This window comes from Sorex fumeus, unplaced genomic scaffold (assembly GCF_029834395.1).
Source record: "Sorex fumeus unplaced genomic scaffold, SorFum_2.1 ptg000013l, whole genome shotgun sequence".
NCBI classification, from domain to species: domain Eukaryota; kingdom Metazoa; phylum Chordata; class Mammalia; order Eulipotyphla; family Soricidae; genus Sorex; species Sorex fumeus.
The window spans coordinates 31,084,432-31,106,790 of NW_026606070.1; the positions used below are offsets into that span (position 1 = coordinate 31,084,432).

The 22,359-nt window shown below is 47.9% G+C and overlaps 1 long non-coding RNA gene and 3 other non-coding genes across 4 annotated transcripts; 2 read left to right on the forward strand and 2 right to left on the reverse strand.

The window, feature by feature from the left end:
- The first annotated feature begins 437 nt into the window (after positions 1-437).
- LOC130020840 (small nucleolar RNA SNORA26) lies at positions 438-559 on the forward strand. The gene has a single exon (XR_008792043.1). It is a non-coding gene; the product is annotated as a small nucleolar RNA SNORA26 (small nucleolar RNA).
- A 16,582-nt stretch (positions 560-17,141) lies between these two features.
- LOC130020835 (small Cajal body-specific RNA 1) lies at positions 17,142-17,297 on the forward strand. The gene has a single exon (XR_008792038.1). It is a non-coding gene; the product is annotated as a small Cajal body-specific RNA 1 (non-coding RNA).
- Positions 17,298-19,089: 1,792 nt separating this feature from the next.
- Positions 19,090-21,899, reverse strand: LOC130020788 (uncharacterized). Its single transcript, XR_008792021.1, has 3 exons — positions 21,829-21,899; positions 20,679-20,763; positions 19,090-19,514 (listed from the first exon to the last, which is right to left on the reverse strand). It is a non-coding gene; the product is annotated as an uncharacterized LOC130020788 (long non-coding RNA).
- On the reverse strand, positions 21,651-21,774 carry LOC130020838 (small nucleolar RNA SNORA26). The gene has a single exon (XR_008792041.1). It is a non-coding gene; the product is annotated as a small nucleolar RNA SNORA26 (small nucleolar RNA).
- Positions 21,900-22,359: the final 460 nt, after the last annotated feature.

Consider the following 22,359-nt stretch of genomic DNA (forward strand, 5'->3'; position numbering starts at 1 on the left):
TTATATAGAATAGACCCGAGTAAACAAAGCTTTGTGCCCAGCTGCTTTGGATGTGGGTTTTGGGTACCTCTGCAGAAGCAGCAGTTTGTTATAGAAGCAGAGCATTTGTGGTTAGGCTAGGGTGTAAAATGTTATAGCTTAAGCGGCTTTTACATTATCTGACGGGGGGTCTTGGTTACAGCTGTTTTCCATCCCACGGGAACTGTATGGCACCAGGGACTGAACCCGGGTTGACCGTGTGCAAGGCAAGCACCCTGCCTGCTGTACTATCTCTGACCCCTCTCCAGTGCCCTTTTTGGTTCTGGACCCCACCCGGTGGTGCTCGGGGATCACTGTGGGGAGGCTTAGGGGACTGTATGTGGTGTTGGGGTCCAAACCAGCTCAGCTGTGTGCACGTCGAGCACCTTTCTTGCTGTGCCAGCCCTCTGGCCCCTCCTGTGCCCTTGTCAAGTGGATGCAGTGCTTTAAGGGCCTAACAATGAAGGGTAAATTAAGTGTCCATGGAGTCCAGAGAGGAAACTGTAAAAGTCCTTTGGGAGTCTTGTCTGGCAGTGCAGCGAGGGGGGTGGTGGGCAAGGGAGAAACGGAGCTTTCTACTCAGTCTTGAGAGAAGGAGGAAAGGGACCAGGGAGCCAATCTGAGACCGAGGTCGAGAGTGCTGGTTTTGTGGGAATGCACAGAGAAATTGGTTTCTACCAGCCACTGGTCATGAGCCCTGGGGTCTGAAGTTAGTGGAGATCCCCAGCTCAGTTTCCAGTAATCGTAATAAATTATTAACATTGTATGAAAGTGATGTGGTGGGATGGGTGTTGGGACACAGTGTGAGTGAAACCTAATTGTGAGTTCACAAAAAAGCCTGGGTGCATGGAACGTGTGTGATCAGTGCAGAGAGTTGCCTCCCAGGGCAGTCGACAGTGATGGATGAAGGGGGGAATGGGGACCGTAGGCTGTTTGGTACTGAGGGAACGTTTACTTCTCCTTTCTCCTCTTCTCTCTCCTTACTCTTCGATTACAGTAGTTATTTCTCCTTCCTCCCTTTTCTTCCTCCTCCTTCTCTCTTACAGCATAGTTATTTCTCCCTACCTGTATGAAGAATCTTGAAGAGTCGGGCTACACATAGGTGGGGTTGAACATTATTAGAATAACAAACAGATGTAAGGCCCCCCCTTCTTCGGGGGAAATTTTTCCCCAAGGTGCCCGGGCATGCTGCACACTGGGTCCAGGCAGAAGTGGAGCGAAGGATGACGGGCGCATGAAGAAACACCCCATGTTTGCCTTTTGTGGGTGAGGGCTCTCTTCCCTTCTGTGCCCAGTGGAATGGTTTTTAGGGTGTACACTTTGGGGCCTTTCCCTCAGGCTCCCCTGGAGGTCACTTGGACACAAGCCTGTTTTTCTTTTTTGGGGGGGGAGGGGTCACACCCGGCAATGCACAGGGGTTACTACTGGCTCATGCACTCAGTAATTACTCCTAGCAGTGCTCAGGGGACCATATAGGATGCTGGGAATCGAACCCGGGCCGACTGCATGCAAGGTAAAAACCCTACCCGCTGTGCTATTGCTCCAGCCCCACAAGCCTTTTTTTTTTCTGTAGGACAGGGCACTTACCTTGCAGGTGGCAGACCCAGGTTTGATTCCTGGCACCCCAGCTGGTGCCCTTCACTGCCAATAGTGATCCCTGAGTGCATGGCCAGGAAGAAGCCCTGAGATCCGCTGGGTGTGACCCAGAAGGCGGGGTAGGGAGGAAGGCAGACCTTTCTGCAGTAGGTCAGGATGCAGCTTCTTAGTGAGAAACTCCTCGTTCCCTTTGGGTCAGCCTCTGAACTAACTGCAGAGGGGTTTACCCGGGATCACATGCTCTCATTCTGCTATTTCTCCTCTCTTACAGCTGGGAAGTCAAGCTTTGCTATCCTCTCCAGGTTACCCTTCTCCGAAGACCGTGTCTAAAACCTGCCACCTGTGTGTAAGCCAGGACATGGAAGCAGCCCGGATCATCTTTCCCAGCATCTTCTGTGGGCGCCCCGGACACAAGGATCCGGGGCCCAGAATAGACATAACAATGCCCCAGCAGCTCAGAATAACAAAGGAAAAGATGAGGATGACATTGGTTGTGGCAGGTAGGGAAGTCAGTTTTTTAGTATCTTCAGGATCTGATCACTCTGTGTTAAATTCTTTCTCCGGTGACCTCTCCTCCGATTCCTGTCAGGCGTCAGCAGTGGCCATGCCGAAAAGGAAGAGACGGTTTACTCGGCCTCTTCGCTGTTTCTGGTATGGGGCTTCCTTTACACACCAGTTTTTGTTCATCCCTGAGAGTTACACCCCAATCCTGGGAAAGGATCTTCTCTCAAGAATTGGAGCCAGCATCAGTTTTAAGCAACAAGACCTTAATGACTACCTGCAGAGAATGCATCTCTGGGAAGATGAGCTCCCAGGACAAGAGATTCCCCGTCCTGTCTTAGGACGGGATCTTCTATCGGCAATAGGTGCCTACTTCAGTTTTGAGGGAGGCATCGACTTGGAAGGTGATACAGAAGAAATAGACCCTGAGGCCTTAGTAGATGCCCGTGTTGATCGGCGGCTCTGGGAGGATAACGTCCCGGGACGGCCCAATACAGCCACCCCTGTCAAGATCAATCTGTCCTCCTGCGCCTGCCTGTACCAGACACAGAAACCACTAGCGCCAGAAGCAAAAGCTGGACTTCAACCCCTCATAGACAGATTCTTAAAATGTGGGTTACTTAAACCCTGCAGATCTCCTTGTAACAGCTCCATTGTCCCAGTGGAAGAGGAAAATGGAAAATACCGCTTGGTCCTGAATCTGAGAGTAGTTAATCAGGCTCTGCCTCCCAAGGGCCCAGGAGAATCTAATCCACTTAACATTCTGGGTGAAATTCCCCCCGATTACTGCTGGCTTACCGTATTCAGTGTTTCCTTCTGTATTCCATTGAATGAAGCTTCACAATACCTCTTTGCTTTTGAGTGGACGGATGGAAAGGGGAGAACCCAGCAGTTGACCTGGACAGTGATGCCCCAGGGATTTCGAGACACCTCCCACTATATGGCAGAGGCCCTGTCTAGGGACCTGGGAAATTTGCGCTTGGACCAGGGAAAGGTCCTTCATTACTTCAATGATATCCTCATCTGCTCTCCTACTCGGGGGTTGGCGGCCCTGCACGCAGTCCAGGTTCTGAACTTCTTTGCCCAACAGGGTTACAAAGCCTCCAGAAGCAAAGTCCAACTTGTCACTCGGAGTGTCCAGTATATGAGACTCCTCTTGACCCCAGGAAAAGTAAGTCTCTCCCAAGAGAGGGTCAATGCCATCAGCTGCCTGCCCCGGCCTACCACCAAGAGTGAGTTGCGTGCCATTCTGGGAAAGATGAATTTTTGCAGACAGTGGATAGTGTGCTACCAGCTCAAAGCCAAACCGCTCTATGAAGCTTTATGTGGAGGGTGGAGATACCGCGATTCCTGGGGCCCACTCCAAGATAATGCCTTTGAACAACTGAAAAGGGAGATCTTGGGGGCCCCAGCCCTTGACCTCCCCAGAATGGACAAACCATTTCATTTATTCACAACTGAGGCACAGGGAGTAGCCCTGGGAGTGCTCACCCAGCCTGTAGGCCCTGTGAGACACTGTGTGGGGTATCTGTCACAGCAGTTAGATCCGGTGGCCCAGAACTGGCCAAAACGCCTAAGGCCCCTGGCGGCCACTGCAGAGTTGATAAAAATGGCATCTAAACTGAGTTTGGGGCAACCCTTGGAGGTCTTCTCTCCCCATCCGCTAACCGACCTTTTAGAGCAAGAGGCGCCTTGTTGGCTGACTGCTAAGAGGCTTAGAAAATACAATGACCTCATACTAGAAAACCCTAACATAACCCTTAGAACTTGTAATGTCCTTAGTCTGTTTTCCCTCCTTCCCCGTGGTGTTGAAGAGACCCATGGCAGCAGGAACAATTATCCATAATATACGGAGGACCCTGTCAGTTCTGTCAAGCTCCTTTTTGAATGAATGCCTTAGTGAACCCTCCTCATACTCCCTCACCCCCATCCCCACTCAGTTCCCCTCCCCGCCCAGCCCAAGTGGGTCCCTCGACCACAACACAAGCAGATCCTGTTTCTGAACTTGGGGGTTCTCAGTAGAATACCACTTAGAAGAAACATTCTTCCATATTCCCAGATCCCTTTGTAAACCATTTTACTGATGATTTAAAAAAAAAAAAGTAGAAAAAAAAATTTTCATTTCTTTGCTAACTCATAGTGGCCCAGCCCACAGAAAGACCAGATAATTTTCTGACAAAAGTCTCCTAAACTTTGGTCTTCAGGAGAAATGGGGCTAGAGCAGTGGGGTGTTTGGCATTGTAGGCAGCCAAGCCGGTTTCAAATCCCTGGCATATGGTTTCCCCAGCATCATCAGGGGCAATTCCTGAGTGCAAAACCAGGAGTCACCCCTGAGCCTGGCCTTGTGTGGCCCCCAAACAACTGAGGTACTGGTTCTGCTACCCCAATCCTGACTGCTCATTGTACACACCCGGCAGTGAAAGCTTATCCAGCTGAAATTCATCTCTCCTTCAGGCCATCACGTTCTTTTCCTGAGTGTCCTTTCCTTTCATGGTAACAGGGAAGGAGACCCCCCTCTGTGCTTCCACCTGACTCCCCTTGGACTCAGCCCTTTATAGTGTTCCTGGCCCCTCCCTCTGGGTCCCCACCCTCAGGTCAACTCAATCCCAGTCACTTGCTTGTACTGTGACTTCCCAATAAAAGTGCTTTGACTCTGCCCTGCTCTTTGTCTTGACTGAATTCTTTGCTCTGGGTAAACAACTGAGGTCCAGTGCACAACCGTCAATATCTCATTGATACCCTCTAATTAAGAGCTGTCATACTTGGGGGTCAGTGTTGCTACAGTGGGGAGGGTGTTGCCATGCGGCCAAGCTGTCCTCCATCCCCAGTACCCTGTGGGATTCCCCGAGCCTTGCGGGAGGGATCCCTGAGTGCAGAGCCTGGAGTAAACCCTGAGGACAGCCAGTCATGGCCCAAGTACAAAAAAGACAAAGAACTATTTTACTTAGACCCTGTCATGAAAAGGTGGGAGGTGGAAGGGAAATGGTTTCTGCTGACAAAACTTGCTGTCCCTTTCTCCTGAAAGGACCAAGCATCAAGCTTTTTTTTTTGTTAGTTTCAGGTTTGTGGGTGGGTGGGGCACACCCACTGCTGCTCCGGGCTTACTCCTGGCACTGCTCAGGTGACCAAATGGGATGCGAAGGATCAAGCACAGATTTGCAGTGTGCAAAGTAATAGTCCTATCCTCTGCTATCCCCAGTTTCCTGGATTCAGTTTTGTTCCTTTCTCAGGTATCTTACCTCCCGGCTTCTAGCCCAGCCCTTCATTGTCCAAGACTTTGGCTGTGAAAGTCCCTGTCAGGTTGCCCACAGGACAATGAAAGGAATTAACCCCTACAGAAGGGCATGGTGACTACTTTAAACTGAGACTGTGGGGGCTGGAGCAATTGCACAGCAGGTAGGGCGTTTGCCTTGTATGCGACCAACCCGGGTTCGATTCCCAGCATCCCATATGGTTCCCTGAGCATCACCAGGGGTAATTCCTGAGTGCAGAGCACAGAGTAACTCCTGTGCATCGCCAGGTGTGACCCAACCCCCCCCCCAAAAAAAAGAAACTGAGACTGTGACACCGCCCCTTCTCGGGCCCCATGCAGAAAAAAGTCCTCTAAACTGCTCTCATGTGAGTTCTAGCATCTAAATGCTATTACTAACCGTCTACAAAGGAGCCTTCTGTGAGGAGGGGCCTGACTGTTTCACCACCTGTTGGTTTAGAAGTGCACTCTAACTCCTCAACACATGATGATGATGATGATGATGATGATGATGATGATGATGATTGGTTCTTTTGGACCATCCTGGCATGCTCTGCATCATAAGGGATGCAGATGGCTGCGACTGCCTTAGCTGCTGTACTCTCTCTCCAGCCCCACCAATCTTGAGTGTTCGCCCTTGAAATGTGAGTAGTATTGAATATATTAATCTTCTGTAGTGGCCATAAGAAATATCCATAACTCTGTTGTAAAACAACACCCCTATCTTGTATGTTCTAGAAACTGGAAGACTATGTAATCAGGTTGCCTAGCCCAACAGCACGGCATCGTCCAGGCCAGGGCTTCTCTGGGGTCTTTCAGGGGCAGTCTGCCTTCCCTGGACTCTAGGGCTGCTGTCCTGCACTCCTGGTGCCATACCCTGGCTTCTGTCTTCAAAGGCAGCTGTTTAACGCAGGGATTGGCAGCCTATAGGAAAAAGTCACTTTATCTCCTGTGACCTTTCTTTCCTTCCTTTAACGTTTTTTGTTGTTTTTATTTTGGGACCACATCTGTCTGTACTCAGGGCTTACTCCCGGAGTGCCGGTAGTTGAACCTGGGTCAGCTGCTTACAAGTGAAGCAATCTACCCTCTGTAGTACTTCTCTGACCTCTCCTTCCCTTTTGTGATGTCTAATCTGTCCCCCCCCCCTTTTATTTCTTTTCTTTCTTTCTTTCTTTTTTTTTTTTTTGGTTTTGCAGCCATACCTGGTGGTACTCAGGGATGACTCCTGACTCTGTACTTAGGAATAACTCCTGGTGGTGTTCAGGGCCATATATGGTGCTGGGGATTGAACCCCAGATAACTGCCTGCAAGGCGAACATCTTACCCACTGTACACTGCTCTGGCCCGTTCCCTTTTTTAAGGTCTGCTTGTTCTGAACTAAAGTGGAAAAAGTTCCCTGAATGTGAATTGAATGACTGATGGCTGGATGTCTGCCCCATCTGCTAGATAATGTTTCCAGAGAGGAAAAGGCCCTATAAAGGACAATAGGTCCTGTAGAGATGATGGTTGTGGGAATTCGTAAGTTAAGTCTCAATTCTTTTTTTTTAATAAAAATCTCAACTCTTAACACTTATTAGCTATAGGACTTAGACATCCTTCAAAAAATAAACACCCTTAGTTTGATCATTTTCAAAATGAGATCATTAGTTCTCAATGTTGCTTTGATCATGAAAAAATCAGAGGTGACGGAGGCTCCAGAGATAGTACAGCAGGTAGGGCACTTACCCTGCATGTAGCTGACTGAGGCTCAATTCCCATCATCCCGTATAGGCCCCCAAACCCCTGAGCACAGCTGCAGGGACACCCTATGCTATCCCCTCCTTGCAAATAACCAATGAGGGCCAGCGGGGTTGCAGCTCAAAGGGAGCAAACCCCCTCCACCCCACCATAGCCACAAGTGCAAGCTGTTGGGCTATAGTCTCTCTCAAGGACTAGCTCAGGCAGTCTTGTGCAGTTAGCTCAATAAATACTTGTCCCAATAGCAATGTAGGTGATGACTCAAGTCCAGTGTGATACTCAAATCTGGAACTGATGATAAAGGCCATTACTGTAAACACAAGACACAGAAAAAGAGGGGGTTATCCAACAAGCACTGCATAAAGAAATAAAGACATGCAATTTTAAAAGTGACAATGTGGGGTCTCCAGAGACGGTACAGAGGTTTAGGCACTTGCCTTGCATGTGGCCATTGCCCCAGCAGTGGGTTGAATCCCAGCCCATATACCACTCCCAAATGCCACCAGGTATGGACCCTGAGCACGATGCCAGGCGAAACCACCAGGTGTATTTCCCCCTCACCTCTGGGAAAAATAGCAAGGTATCTAAATACGGTTTGTTTTACACAGGAAGGAGTCAGCGCTAAATCATCTCTGATGGCAGGTCTGGGGGCAGACACAAACATCTCTACTGATAGTCCAGGAAGACCTATTATTGAACTGTTAAGTGTGACCGTCTATCAGAGTACATAATAAACTACAGGTAATGGGGACGACAGCAAGAATCTTTTCTGTGATTTAGGGTAGCTTCATAGTTGAAGGTGCCTGATTCCAAGAAATATATTTTAAAGCATTAGGCTCTCCAATATGTGAAGTTTTGTCTTCACTGCTGAAAGTGCAGGGCCCAAAGAAGTGAATGAGATCAGAGAGGGGATAAAAATGAGATTTTTTACATATATTTTGAAAAGCATTTTGGGGGCTGGAGAGACAGTATAGTAGGTAAGGCATTTGCTTGCATGCAGCTAACCTGGGTTCGATTCCTGGCACCCCATGTGGTCCCAAGTCCCACCAGGAGTGATCTTTAAGTGCAGAAGCGGAAGTGAGCTGTGAGCACAGCTGGGTGTGGACCAGAAAAAATAAATTAAAAGAGCATTCTGAACCAGAGATAGCTCAAAGCTTTGCATCTAGTTTAATTCCCAGCACTGCACTGGGAGTAGCCCCAGACACCATGGAGTGTGACCTTTGAACCAGAAACGATAAATAAAAAGAGCACCCATCAATTAACTCAAGATACTCTGTAGCTATGAAACAGTGTCTGGTAGATTGTGAGGATTTTCTAAGCAGTGCTGCCAACAGCATTTCCTGTGCAGGTGGAAATGTTCTGTATCTATTCTGTCTAGCGTAACCATCAACCACCAGGCTATTTAAAATATTTTTTGTTTGTTTGTTTTGGGGCCACACCTGGCAATGCTCAGGGATTACTCATGGCTGTACCCAGGGAACCATTTGGGATGCTGAGGATCGAATCTGCGTTGGCCACAGGTAAGGCAAATGCCCAACCTGCTCTGTCCCAATCACAAGGCTATTTATGCTTAAATTTCACTAAATAAAAAATTCAGTTCACTGATATTTATAAGGATAATGATAAATCTATTGTGATGAAGACAACCAAGATTGGTATAAAGCCAAACAAAAGTCCTACAGGATGGAACAGGGGTGAAAAATAAATCCAAATAAATATAGTCACTTTGGGGCTACAGAGGGTACAGTGTTTGCCTTGCACACAGTTAACATTGGTTTGATCCCCAGCATCCTGTATGGTCCCCAGATCACCACAAGGAGTAATTCCTGAGTACAGAGCCAGGAGTAACCCCTGAGCATTGCCAGGTGTGATTAAAAAAAAAATACACATATAGTCACTTGATTTCATAGTAGTATGTGATCAGTGGACACAGGTGAAGGGATCTGATGTTGGAATATCGTATGCCTCAAATTTAATCATGAATAATTTTGTAATTCAAGCTTATCTACCAGACACTGTTTCATAGCTTTGTTCAGTCAAAAATATTACAGAAATATTGGGGGGATTTTTAAAAAATTTTTTGTTTTTGGGCAGCTGAGGGGTTCCTCCTGATTCTTTGCTGGCTGGAGGCAGGGGTGTCACTCATGGTTGTGCAAGTGGGATGTGAAGGACTTGTTTCTTGTTACTGAGAATGTGGCCGTTCAGTAAACGTGCTGAATCACTGGTGTCTACATAGGGAAAAGTTCCCAGGTTCTCTAGTCGGGCTGTTAAAAGAATCTGTCCCACTTGGGTTGCAGTTCCAAATGGACAAACTAAACTGGTAAAATTGTTAGAGGAAAACAGAGATCTCTACCATGCAGTAGACATAGATTTCTTGTTTGGGATGAAACTCCTCAGGGCTTACTCCTGGCTCTGTGCTTAGAAATCACCCTGGCAGTGCTCCTGGAACTATATAGGATGCCCGGGGATTGAACCCACGTGGCCGTGTTCAAGGCAGTAAAATGCCCTGCCCACTGTGCTATCATCCCAGCCCCACAGATTTCTTTCTTTCATTTTGCATTTTGGTTTGGGGGCTACATCCAGCAGTGTCAGTGCTCAGGGGTCACTCCTGGTGGTGATTCAGCAATCAGTAAGTACCAGGGATTGATCCCAGGGTCTCTGTGCATGTACTTAGCTTATTGAGTTGTTTCTCTGGAACCTGGAGGCTTTTCTTTTCTTTTTTAATTAAAGCACTGTGATTTACAAAGTTATTTATCGTTGCGTTTTTGACCTGTACTACTACAGCACCAGTCCCACCCCCAGTGCCAACTTCCCTTCACCAATGTCCCCGGGTTCCCTGCAGCCTGCCCTCTTTGATGGGCACCAGTTGTAAAGGTTTGGGTCTTGTCATTTCAGTGTCGTTGACTCTGTGGCTTGAGTATTTGGCTCGATCATTACTTAAAACCACCTAAGTAGCTTAACCTCCTGACATGGCCTCTGTTGCTTCTCACCCGTCTCTCCTCCCCCTACTCCATTCTTACTTTCCTTCTCCCTATACTCTGGGACAAAGGTTTATCTGGGCGTTTCCTCTTTAAAATAGTGCATTCCCTATCCAGTTATGCTAAATATCATATATAAGTGAAATCATCCTGTGTTTATCTTTCTTCTGGTTTACTTCATTTAACACGATGTCTTCCACTTCCGGGGGCCCTTGGCGCTGTGTAATCCCATCAACGGCCAAGACCCAGAGACTATAAAACCCTGCTTCCGGAAGAGAACAGCGTAGTCTCCTGCCCCCACGCCTGGCTGTCCTCACCGGGGCCCTTTGGAGGGGGGCGGGTTGAGTTTCCCTCCCTGCCCTGAGCAGAGCCCTGGCAGCCGAAGACCTCCGGAACCAGCCACAGCCATGCTGAGACCACTCTCCACAAGCATGAAGGAACCAGCAGAGGAACACAGGCATGCCATGGTCCCGGGGCTGAGATCTCCAAGCCTGCTTGGATCAGGACTAGGCCTCCTCCACCCAGATCCCCCATCTTCCAGTAGGTAGGTGTCACACCCACCAACTGCCCCGGCCATGTAATCCCACCAATGGTCAAGACCCAGAGACTATAAAACCCAGCTCCCAGAAGCCATCTTATTATCTAGTTCTTACTCTGGAGAACCCAGCAGGCTACCGAAAGTATCCTGCCCACACGGCAGAGTCTGGCAAACTCCCCATGGCGTACTCAATGTGCCAAAAACCAGTAACAATGATGGATCTCATTCTCCTGACCCTGAAAGAGCCTTGAATATGGCACTTTCTAAAATCTCAGGGCTAGGGCGAAGGAGGCGTTACTGGTGCCTGCTCAAGGAAATCGATGAACAACAGGATGACCGTGACCGTGACCGTGACTTCCACTTCCATCTATATTGCAGTGAACTGGATGATTTTATCAGTACTTACAGCTGTGTCGTATTCCATTGTATATCTATACGGTATCTTCATGATCCATGTCGGACACTGAGGTTGATTCCAAATATTAGCTATTATACTGAGTGTTGCAGTGAATAATGGTATGCATGAATTCTTTTGAATGAGTGTTTTTTTTGTCCTGGTTATAGATATCCAAAAGTGGAATTGCTGGGTCATCTGGGAGATCAAAATTTTTTTTTTGGGGGGGGAGATCAATTCTTAGTTTATTGAGTATCCTTCAGACTCTATGTTTTCCATGGAAGTTGGACAGACAGCATTTTCACTGGCAGTGGGTGAGGGTTCCTTTTTCACTACATCCTCACCAACAGAGATTGTTCCCAGTATTTTTGATACGTGCCAATCTCACTAGTGTAAAATGGTATCCTATTATTGTCCTGATCTGGATTTCCCAAATAATAACTGGTGATGAGCATTTTTTTCATGTACCTACTGGCCATTTGTTGGTCTTCCTCAGAAATATCTGTTCCATTTCTTCTCTCATATTTTGATGGGGCCTTGGAGATTTTCTTAAAACCAGTAAACAACATGGCTATAGAGGGCCAACAACAATTGATAAATGGAGTATTCAGAGTAAAAACTTTTTCCCCTCAAAAAGCATCACTGAAAGAATGAAAAGGGACCCAGAATGGGATTTCCAACACCTAACAAATGATTTGTTGTTTATATACCTAAAAAATAAAGCCTGTTTTTGAAAAAGTATTTTTATTTATGGGGGGAGGAGTTTGGTTGCTCAGAGCTTACTTAACTCTTGTCTCTGTGCTCAGCGGACACTCCTGGCAGTGCTGGGGAACTAACTAGGGCTGGCTGTGTGCAAGGGAAACATCTTAACCATTGTACTATGTCTCCAGCCCCATGGCTGCATGTTTTTAAATTTTTTCTTAAAATGGATAAATGATCAAATGGATACTACTTATCAATAAAAATTAACTACTTCCAACTGTCAAGTCACTGGAAAGAATCCTTGGACCTCTTGAGCAACAACCCTTGAGAGACGCTCAACTTGCCTCCAAAAGAAATTACTGACATGTTCATAACCATGAAGGTTAGGGCCCACTGCCTCTTGGGAGTCAGTAAAATGAGAGAAGGTGATGAGTGGAGAGGCTCTCCTACACTGGAAGATTGTGAATTTGTATCCTGAAAGCAACAACGTTTTTTACATGGTCATAAGAAGGGGTTTTAAATGGGAAGGAACAGGGAAGAAAGGATGGGATGCAGACCAATGGATTCCAGAATGAATAAAATCTTCTCATGGGATGGTCCTCTGAGGCACCCTCCAGTCTGTCTACAAGCCTAAAGGAAGTAAAGGTAAGCTTTGGGGCAGGGGAGGGTAAGCCATAGGCTTTGGAGGTTAGGATCTGGGGAAGGGACAGGTGTACTTGTCTAAAGCTGATCTTCTACAGGGCAGGGTGATCTTACAACTGGTAGGGTGTTTGCCTCGTGAGCAACTGACCCCAGTTTGATCCCTGAGCACTGCCGAGTGTGACCCGAAAACAAAAACCAAACCCCTCTTTGACCCGGTATCACATGGAACATAAATGAATGAAGACTGCAGCATGTTGAATGAACAGTCTTACATTACACCAAGTGGTACACATTTTACAGTTCCCACTTATTAAATTCTGAAACAGATGGAGCAGGGGAAAATCAGTGGTTGCCCTCTGCAAAGGGGAAATGAAAACGGACTGGCAGGTGGGCATGAAACTCAAAAGTCATTTGCTTAAAGCTCAGCAAATGTTGGGTCTAGGAGATAGCTCAAAGGGTGCATATTTTGTAGGTAGGGCCCAAGGTTCAGTCCAACTGCAGGATCTCTTGAGCTCTGCTGGGAGGTGGGAGTGATCCCTAAACAATGTCAGGTGTGTATGACCCAAAAAGCCAAAAATAGGCCCTTTCTCTGGGCTGGAACGGGGCTCTCAGCAGTGCACAGTCCTGGCCCACAGAGACTTGGGTTTGATCCCCAGCCAAAACCAAAACAGGAAATTCAGCAATGTGCACTGGAAGATTTGTGTATTTTATTTTTAAATTATTTTTCTATTTTTTATTTTGGGGGCATCCCTGTAGCATTCAGAGCTTACTCCTGGCCTTGTACTCAGGGACCACTCCACGTAGGATGCCAGGGATCCAATCCAGGTCAGTCGCACGCAAGGCAAGTACCCTATCTGCTTGCTATACAATCTCTCTGGTCCTGTGCATTTTGTTAGTCTGATTTCTAAAAAAAAAAAACCTTAGGGAAGGATGGGGGGGTGATAGCTCAAGTGGTGGAGCAGATGCTGAGTGAGCACATGAAAAAACTCGAGTTTGATCCCTGGCACCTTATGACTCCAGCACAGCATTGCCTGGTAATATACCTAGTCCAACAGATGTGACCCCGATAAAGAATTTCTTAAAATCTAGGTAACAGGCTTAAATATTTAGAGAACACATATTGCTGCTTGCAATTTACTCTAAAATGCAATATTGTAGCACTGTCCTCCAGTTGTTCACCAATTTGCTCAAGTGGGGCCCAGGAATGTCTCCATTGTGACTATTGTTGTTACTGTTTTTGGCATACCGAATATGCCATCGGGAGCTTGCCAGGCTCTGCAGTGCGGGCGAGATACTCTAGGTAGTTTGCTGGGCTCTCGGAGAGGGAGGGAGGAATCGAACCCCGGTCAGTCGCCCGCAAGGCAAACAGCCCTACCCACTGTGCTATCGCTGTGCTATCCCTCCAGCCCTAAAATGCAACATTAAGGTCCTAAAAGGAAGTAAAGGAACATAACAAAGCAAGGTTCTTTTCGGTTTTGTCTCACTTTGGGGCCACATCTGGTATATAGCTCAGGAGCTCATCCTGGTGGCACTGGGGGGGAGGGTAGGGGGAAGAAAGACAATTGTCACTCCCACTGGTACTGGGGAACTAGGGATTGAATCTGGGCCTCCTGACCCTTGAGCTAGAATATTTGGTAGATTTATGGTTATATTTGAATTTTTGTAATCTAAAGTTGGGGGGGAGGGGAAAGGAGGGGCACTCAGCTCAGGAAAACAGTAAAACTGGGGCAGGAGTAATAGTACAGTTTGCCTTACACACTGCCCATCCAGGTTCAATTTTGTTTGTTTGGTCACACCCAACTATGCTCAGGGATTACTCTTGGTTCTGCACTCAGGGCTCACTTCTGGCAAGCTTGGGGATCAAATGGGGTGCTGGGGATCAAACCAGGTGGGCTGATGCAAGGCAAGTGTCTTACCCCTTGTACTATCTCTTTAGCTCAGAAACTTGTTTTTATATGATCAATAAACACATGAAAAAGGGACTCCATTAATTATCAGGGAGATGCTAATTAAAATCACATGACACCCAATTATTACCCACTAAAATGGCCAAATTGGAAAATACCAAATGCGGATGAGAAAGTAGAATGAAACTGTTGTGTTATTAATAGGAGGGTAAATACCAAATGGGGATGAGAAAGTAGACTGAAACTGTTGTGTTATTAATAGGAGGATAAATTGCTATTAACTTTTACATATCCACCATGAGCTGGAGCGGTAGCACAGCGGGTAGGGTGTTTGCCTTGCTAAGTGGCCAATATGGCCGACTGAAGTTCAATTCCTCCGCCCCTCTTGGAGAGCCCGGCAAGCTACCAAGAGTATCTCACCTGCACGGCAGAGCCTGGCAAGCTCCCTGTGACATATTGGATATGCCAAACACAGTAACAAGTCTCATGATGGAGACGTTACTGGGCCCGCTTGAGCAAATCAATGAACAACGGGAGGACAGTGACAGTTCTTGAACCGTCCCATAGATCTTTAATGTTTCCTTGCTAAATTGTCACCTAGCTCCAAGGCTGGAGCGATAGCACAGCAGGTAAGGCGTTTGCCTTGCAATCGACTTGAGTTCGATTCTGATTCCTCTGCCCCTCTCGGAGAGCCCCGCAAGCTACCGAGAGTATCTTGCCCGCACAGCAAAGCCTGGCAAGCTATCCGTGACGTATTCAATATACCAAACGCAGTAACAATTGTCACAATAGAGACGTTACTGGGCCCGCTCAAGCAAATCGATGAACAACGGGAGGACAGTGACAGTGGACAGTGACAGTGATATCCACCATGGGTGGGGGGGCAGGGATGCTGCCTTGCCTGCAGCTGACCAACCCTGGTTCGAATCCATGGAACTGCTTATGGCCCCTGAGCACCACCAAGTGTGCCCCTTCCCTGCAAAAGAAAAATCCAGTAACTTTGAACATAACACAACCTAGGCTCCACTAATTCCATGTGAAATATACATGCAAGAGAAACGTGCTTATCATTTTTGACATTAATCAAAAGATACACATGCCAATTTCTTTTTTGGTGGGGGAAGGGGTTGGGCCATACCCACCACTGCTCAGGGGGTTACTCCTGGGTCTGTGCTCAGGAAATTACTCCTGGAGGTGTAAGGGGGACCATATGTGATACTGAAGACTGAACCCAGGTCCACTGCATGCAAGGAAATGCTCTCCCTGCTGTACTGTCTCTACGGCCCCAGTGGTAGAGCACTTGCCTTGCATGTGATTTGATCCCTGGCAAAACACACACACACACACACACACACACACACACACACTCATTTCAGTGACTGATATACACAAATATGCGTATATATAGTTGTTGTTGCTTGTTTTGGGGGCACACCTGTGATGTCAGAGCTTACTCCTGGCTTTGTTCTTAGGGATCACTATTGATGTTGATCAGGGACTATGTGCAGTACCAAGAGATTGAACCAGGGTAGGCTGCCTGCCAAGGCAAGAGATTTATCAACTCTACTATCTCTCCAGACCCAACTGTGGTGTTATTGACACAATGGGATATAATACAGTATTCTCATGAACAAATTTTAAGCAATAACAAAGTATAGACAATGAAGAGATGCAAGCCAGTAAACATAATCATAAGTTGAAGAAATTATAATACAGAAGAGTATGTGCAGAGGCCAGTATGATAGTATATTGGGTAGGCACTTGAACTGCATGAGCTGACCCAGGTTTGATCCCCACTATCCCTAATGGTCCCTTGAGCCCACCAGGAGGGATCCCTGAGTACAGAGCCAGGAATTAAGTCTTCAGCACCATTGAGTATGACCCAAAAGCAAAATTAAAACAAAAAATTGTATGTGCTGTAATTGTACCAAGTGTAGAGTATATGGATACATACAGGATACTAGAATATATAGGATACCGTTAAGTACTTAGGATTCTAAGGATAGAAAGCCCTGAGTGGAAGGGAGAGGTGGCTGGACGGAAATGATCTCATTCTGTTTCTTGAGCTAGTTACTAGTATGCTACATTTGTGAAATTTCAGCGGGCTGCATGTTTGTGTGCATTTGTATGTGTGTAATATTTCAGTCAAAAGTGGTCTCTGCCACAAACTAAGAGCAATAACTTTCCGCAGAAAGATTTGACATTTGAGGGACCTGATAAGGATGGGCAATCCATAGTCAGATTTGCATTAAAGATAAATCCATGGCTTCACTGAAGATGGCAAAGAGTTGGGGGCTGTTTGCAGAAAGAATCCAGGCAAGAATTATAAAAGTGGAGAAAAAAAAAGAATTATGAAGGTGAGAATTCAAGTAAGGGTGTCGGGGAAGAACTGGACAGACCAAATAGAATATGGTGAGGCCACTAAATCTTCCTGTGCCTCTGTTTCCTAACTTGAAAAGGGAGAATGATAACAGTATCCACCCCCTTCCCGGTCATATCTGTGGGGTTTAGGAGCTAAATCTTCATTTGTTGTTCTGTACCCCTCCTGGTGGTGCTCATGGGAGCACTGCATAGTAGGATCCAGACATGTTCAGTATGCAAAACCTGAGCTCCAGTCCTTTTGAGCTATCTCTCCAGCCCCAATGGCACCTTAATTGGGACTGCTTTGTTGATCAAATGAAACGAAGACAGTGATTTAGCTTTATGGGGGTAAATAAAAATACTTGCTTTGCACATGGTAGACCCTCAGATTTGATCCTGGGTTTGATATGGTCTGCAGGCACTACCAGGAGTGATCCCTGAGCATAGGGCCAGGAGTGAGCCTGGAACACCCCCAAACAACGTTATTGCATCCTATGTTAAAAAAAAAACAAAAGCAAAACACTTGATACTAGCCAAACTGTGTCCTAAGCCTTGAGAAAAGGCTTGTGATATGTGATACCTGGGTTTAAAAAATGTAATATTAAAACAAAAGCCATACGTTCTTAAATCCAGGTGTAAAGACACACTGAGGGGTTGGAGCAATAGCACAGAGGGTAGGGCGTTTGCCTTGCACGTGGCCCACCCAGGTTTTATTCCCAGCATCCGATATGGTCTCTGGAGCACAGCTAGGAGTAATTCCAGAGTGCATGAGCCAGGAGTAACCCCTGTGCATAGCTGGGTGTGACCCAAAAAGCAATAAATAAATAAATAAAAATTAAAAAAAAAAAATAAAGACACACTGAGTTTGTAACTCACAGGTACAACTGGTAAAAAAAGAGAAAAAAAGGCATTGCGATTAGATTGCTCTATAAATATTTTAATGTGCTAAGGCCCATGCCTTCTTCCAGGCACAGGTAAAAATTGCGGTTTTCGTAAGACTGGTATTGAAACTGTGGTCAAGTGCCACGGGAAGTATTGGCGCTCCAGAGCCCAATGCTCAGGACAAACCCAGCGGCGCCCGGCGCCGCCTCAACCTCTCGACAGAGCGGAGGAGGAGGGGGTGAGCGGAGTCTTAGGGCGGGACTGAGTCTTAAAGAGAACCAATAGTTTGCAGGCTTTCTCGTATTTGACCAATTGGCGACGCCCAGGGCGCCCTGCTTAGCAGTAATTGGCGGTTCGCAGGGCTCTCGCGGACTAGGCAGCACTCTCGCGAGAGTACAGGCAGTAGCCTGGTTTTTTGGTCGCGTAAGTGCCTACTTCCTCGTTGACTTGCATGCTCCCGGCTAGGAATCCGGCTCTTGCTGGCGGGTATCTGCTTTTCCCCCAACCCTTGCCCTCTATGCCCTCAGTCGCAGGTGACCCGCGCCCCGGACATTCTTGCAGCCTCCGGAGGGCGGGTTCTCCCAGGCGCTTCCTCGCTTTGTCAGGGCTGCAGACCAGAAGCCCAGAAAGGCACTGACACCCACACCATTGGTGTGAAATGGTCTGCTTTTTTTTTTTTTTTTGCTCTTTGGGTCACACCTGGCGATATACCAGGGTTATTCCTGGCTCAGCACTCTGGGGACCATACCGGATGCTGGGAATCGAACCCGGGTCGACCGCGTGCAAGGCAAACACCCCACCCGCTGTGCTATCTCCAGCCCCGGGACCAGAAAAATTGCACAGCAGGTAAGGTGCTAGCCTTGCACGTGGCTGACCAGGGCTTGAACCCCTCCCCCCAAATCGCCGCTCCTCCTACCGCGTGCATCTTGCAGTTGCAAAATGTTTTACCAGCATGCATAGGGAGTCAAGCTTTTCTTGGGGGTAGGGGGAGTGGGGCAAAAATACACAGCGATGTTCCTGGGTCACTCCTGCTTCTGCACTCCTAGTGGTGCTCTGGCGACTATATGGGATGCCAGGGATTGAACTCAGGTCAGCCACGTGCAAGACTAGCGCCCCCTACCCGCTGCACTGTCACTCCAGCCCTATGCTTATTCAATTTAGACAGATTCCTTCAAGGACTAAAGGACCTTCAAGTGGCCTAGATTGGAAGGGAAGTATTGGTGGCCATAAATTGAAACCCCAGTATTTTTAGCATCATTGGGAGCTAAAAAACCAGGAGTAAGATGGGAAACCCACCCTAACTGAAAAGCCAGTATTTAAGGATGTATGTACTAGTTTAGGAGAACTAGACTAAACTAGAACTCATTCTCCTAAACCTGAGAGTCTTGAATATGGCACTTTAAAAAAAATTCTCAGGGCTAGGATGAAGGAGACTTTACTGGGGCCTGCTCGAGGCAATCGATAAATAACAGGATGGTCGTGATGTATTAGTTTAAGACTAGTTCCGTGATGCATTCGAGGACCGTGAAATTGGGTTTGGTCCCCGTGACCCCACTTCCCGCACCATATAAAAACACACGGACTTTAAGATGAACATTAAACATCTTTATTAGTCAATGAAAAATGGAAGTAGTTGTAGATGGTTAGATGTAATGTACTCACGGATGCCCCCTTTACACCAAAATTCTAACTTCTGAGTTTCAATGCATTCATACAAATTGAAGAACTTTGTTATGCGAATACCGTTATGTCCTTCCTGCTTGGTTGAAAGTTCGCAGCCACCAACCTCTCAACCTGTCTAAACTTGTTTTATCCAGAAGACTACCCAGAGATTGGGATCACTATTAGTGGGTGATCCCACACCTCACCTCTTGCTTTTGAAAAATGAATTAGCAGCACTTGCCTCTTCTGGCAGTTTTCATTAACAGATGGTTTGGGTACCTGGGAGTGGTCCTGTCGGGTTGAGGGCTAGTGATACCAGCTCCAAATCCACAACAGAATCTTGGTGCTGCAATACATCAAAGGATCAGCATTCCAATTCCATAGGAGAATAAATTTTAATGGTATCTCGGTGTATTAGCTTCATGGGATTGAGGCTACCCCACCTATTCATGAGGCATGCTGTTTTCATTTCTTGCTGTGTGAGACATTTCCTGAATAAACCAGGACTATCTTGAGAAATTTGGGACAGAATTGCCCATGGCATTGAATACATGGGGGTACAGTCATACATGTATTTAAGTCCCCAAACAAAACAATCCTTGGATGGCATTTTGATAGAACTGTCCAATGTGTGCAGGGTACAGATGAAAATGTATAGGCTGGATACCCACAGAAGTGGGCGCTGTCAAAATGCCAGCCTCTTCTTTATGGAGTACAACCACCATACTCCTAATTGTGTCATATATACAATTCTTTGTCAGTTCGTATTGGTAGAACAAAGGCCAAGAGATGCACTGCTGGGGCTGGAGAGATAACACCGTGGGTAGGGCGTTTGCCTTGAACGCGGCCAATCCAAGTTCGATTCCCAGCATCCCATATGGTCCTCTGAGCACTGCCATGAGCAACTCCTGAGTGCAGAGCCAGGAGCAGCTCCTGTGCATCACCAGGAGTGACCCAAAAAGAAAAAAAAAACCAAAACAAACAAAAAAACCCACCAAAACCAAAACAACCCAACCAACCCCCCCCCCAAAATGCACTGCTGCTGAGGACATGGGGTAACATATATTGGATACACAGCCAGCCTGCACACTTAGCTTTAGGGTTTCTGCTGTGTCCTGGCTGTCCCTGCATGATCACCTACTATCTCTGCTGTGGCAATCTTCATAACCAGGTGCCCTAATTGGATGCAGAGGGTGACATGTAGGGCCACTGCCCCACCCCCAAAAGCTCTTTATGGGTAAGCAGGGCACTGGACTGCCTGCTGCATCCAAGCCTCTCTCAGTTCAGAGACAAACACTGAAGGGGAGTGAATAGTTCCATAAAGGCATTTGATATCATTTTGACTGGGCAGAGATTTTATGATGCTCTGCACACATGCGCTATGTAAGAGTGATTCCACCATATTCCCTGTCCCTCATGCACTCATCGCCCTCTGGGCCTCCCTCAATTATGAATCCTGACATAGCTTCGCTATCTCCTACTTTGAGATGTCTAATGTTATCTAACACACCTTTGGTGTAAGGAGGCTTCATGGGGGTGTTCTCCGTGATGGCTTTTCTTGTGCAGGATCACCTTGGGGTCATCTGTGTGGCTGGCTGCAAAAAAATGAGACCAATGGCAGTGCCTGTTGTAGCAGGAGGGCCCGCCTGATCTTTCATGCAATGCAAGCAGTTACCCACAAGCTGACTCTCACCTTTATCAAGTACAGATATCAACACAAAGGCAGGTGGCTATATGCTTTGCAAGTAATCGACAAGTACATTTAATATACAACCTCCAAGTTATGGGTTTCCTTCATTTGCAGTTACCATCGCCTGAACTTGTCTACCGCGAGGCGAGACAAGAACCCAGTAACCCTGGGTCCCGGGTGGCAGAGGCGGCTGGGGAGAAAGTGACCGTCTTTCTCCTCCCTGCTTCACATAAGTCACCCGTGGGGCCCACCGACATCACCCTGAGCACCGCCAGGTGTGACCAAAAAAAGCAAAATAAAATAAAAAACAATAACAACCCTTACCAAATAAACTATGGTACACAATGGAATACTTAGCTTTAATAAAAACCTGCAATTTGCTAAGGAGCCAGAACTGGAAAGCGTCAGGCTGGGGGGCAGACACTGATGTCTGTCACATGGGACAAAAAGAAACTTATTTGGGCAATGTCTAGGCATACAAATGCCCCAAGGCAACAGAGATAGAGAAATAACCTTTAGTAGCAAGCTGGGAGTGAGGAGGGAACAAAGACCAGACCCTGGAGGAGAGTGTGGTGCCCGTACATAAAATTTTATGCATGCAAAACAAAACACCACAAATAGAATAGAGATGGCTAATAACCCCAGGAAGCCTTATTTAAAAAAAAAAAATCCTGAGGTTGGAGCGCAGTTTAAATGAATCGCCCTCTTTTCCTCTTTTATCTCACTCCCCAGCCTCCCTTCCCCGGAAGCTGCCTGTGAGCGGGAACTTCCTGGGGGGGGGGGGGCGGGGGGGGCTGTGACTCCAGACAGGATCCAGGAAGGAGTCGGTCCAATCTCCTCCCTGGGTTTTATGGAGCCTTTGCTCTGCCCTTCTGTGTTGGCCTCTGCAAGCACCGAGTCAGTCTTGAGAGGGCACTGGAAAGGGCGACGCGACCGTTCGGGCCGCCACCCCCGGGAAGCGGATACTCACCTGCCCTCCGCACCTGGCCGTCCGCTGGTCGCCGCCGAGAGCCCGCGGGCTGCCCGGGCCCGGCTGCACCCTGTGGGGGGAATGGGGGGGGGGGGGAAGAAGAAGCAGAGCGGCCGTGAGCGAGCGGGCCGAACCGGGCCTGCCCGCGCCGGACGCATGGGCCGCCGGGGCCTGTGCCTCGCCGGCACCGGGACGGGCACGCTCGCCCGCCCCCCGGGCCGCCGAGAGCTGCTCTACCCCTCTGTTCTGGCCGCCGGGAGCAGCGGAGCTCCGGGCGGGCAAAGCTCGAGGGGATGCGGGACCATCCCAGTACCCCCCTCTTCCTCCACACCCGGGCCATGCCCGGAGAACTCACTCACCGGGCGGGCGGCGCGACTGAAAGGCCGGTGGCCCAGAGCCCGGCGCTGACATGCGGTCGGCCCGGCGGGGCGGGGAGGAGGCGGGACGAGATAGGGGTGGGGCCGGAACGTCAGAGAAGCCAATCAACGGCGAGGTTGCCTCTCCGGGCTGGTCCAATAGGCTCGGGGGCAG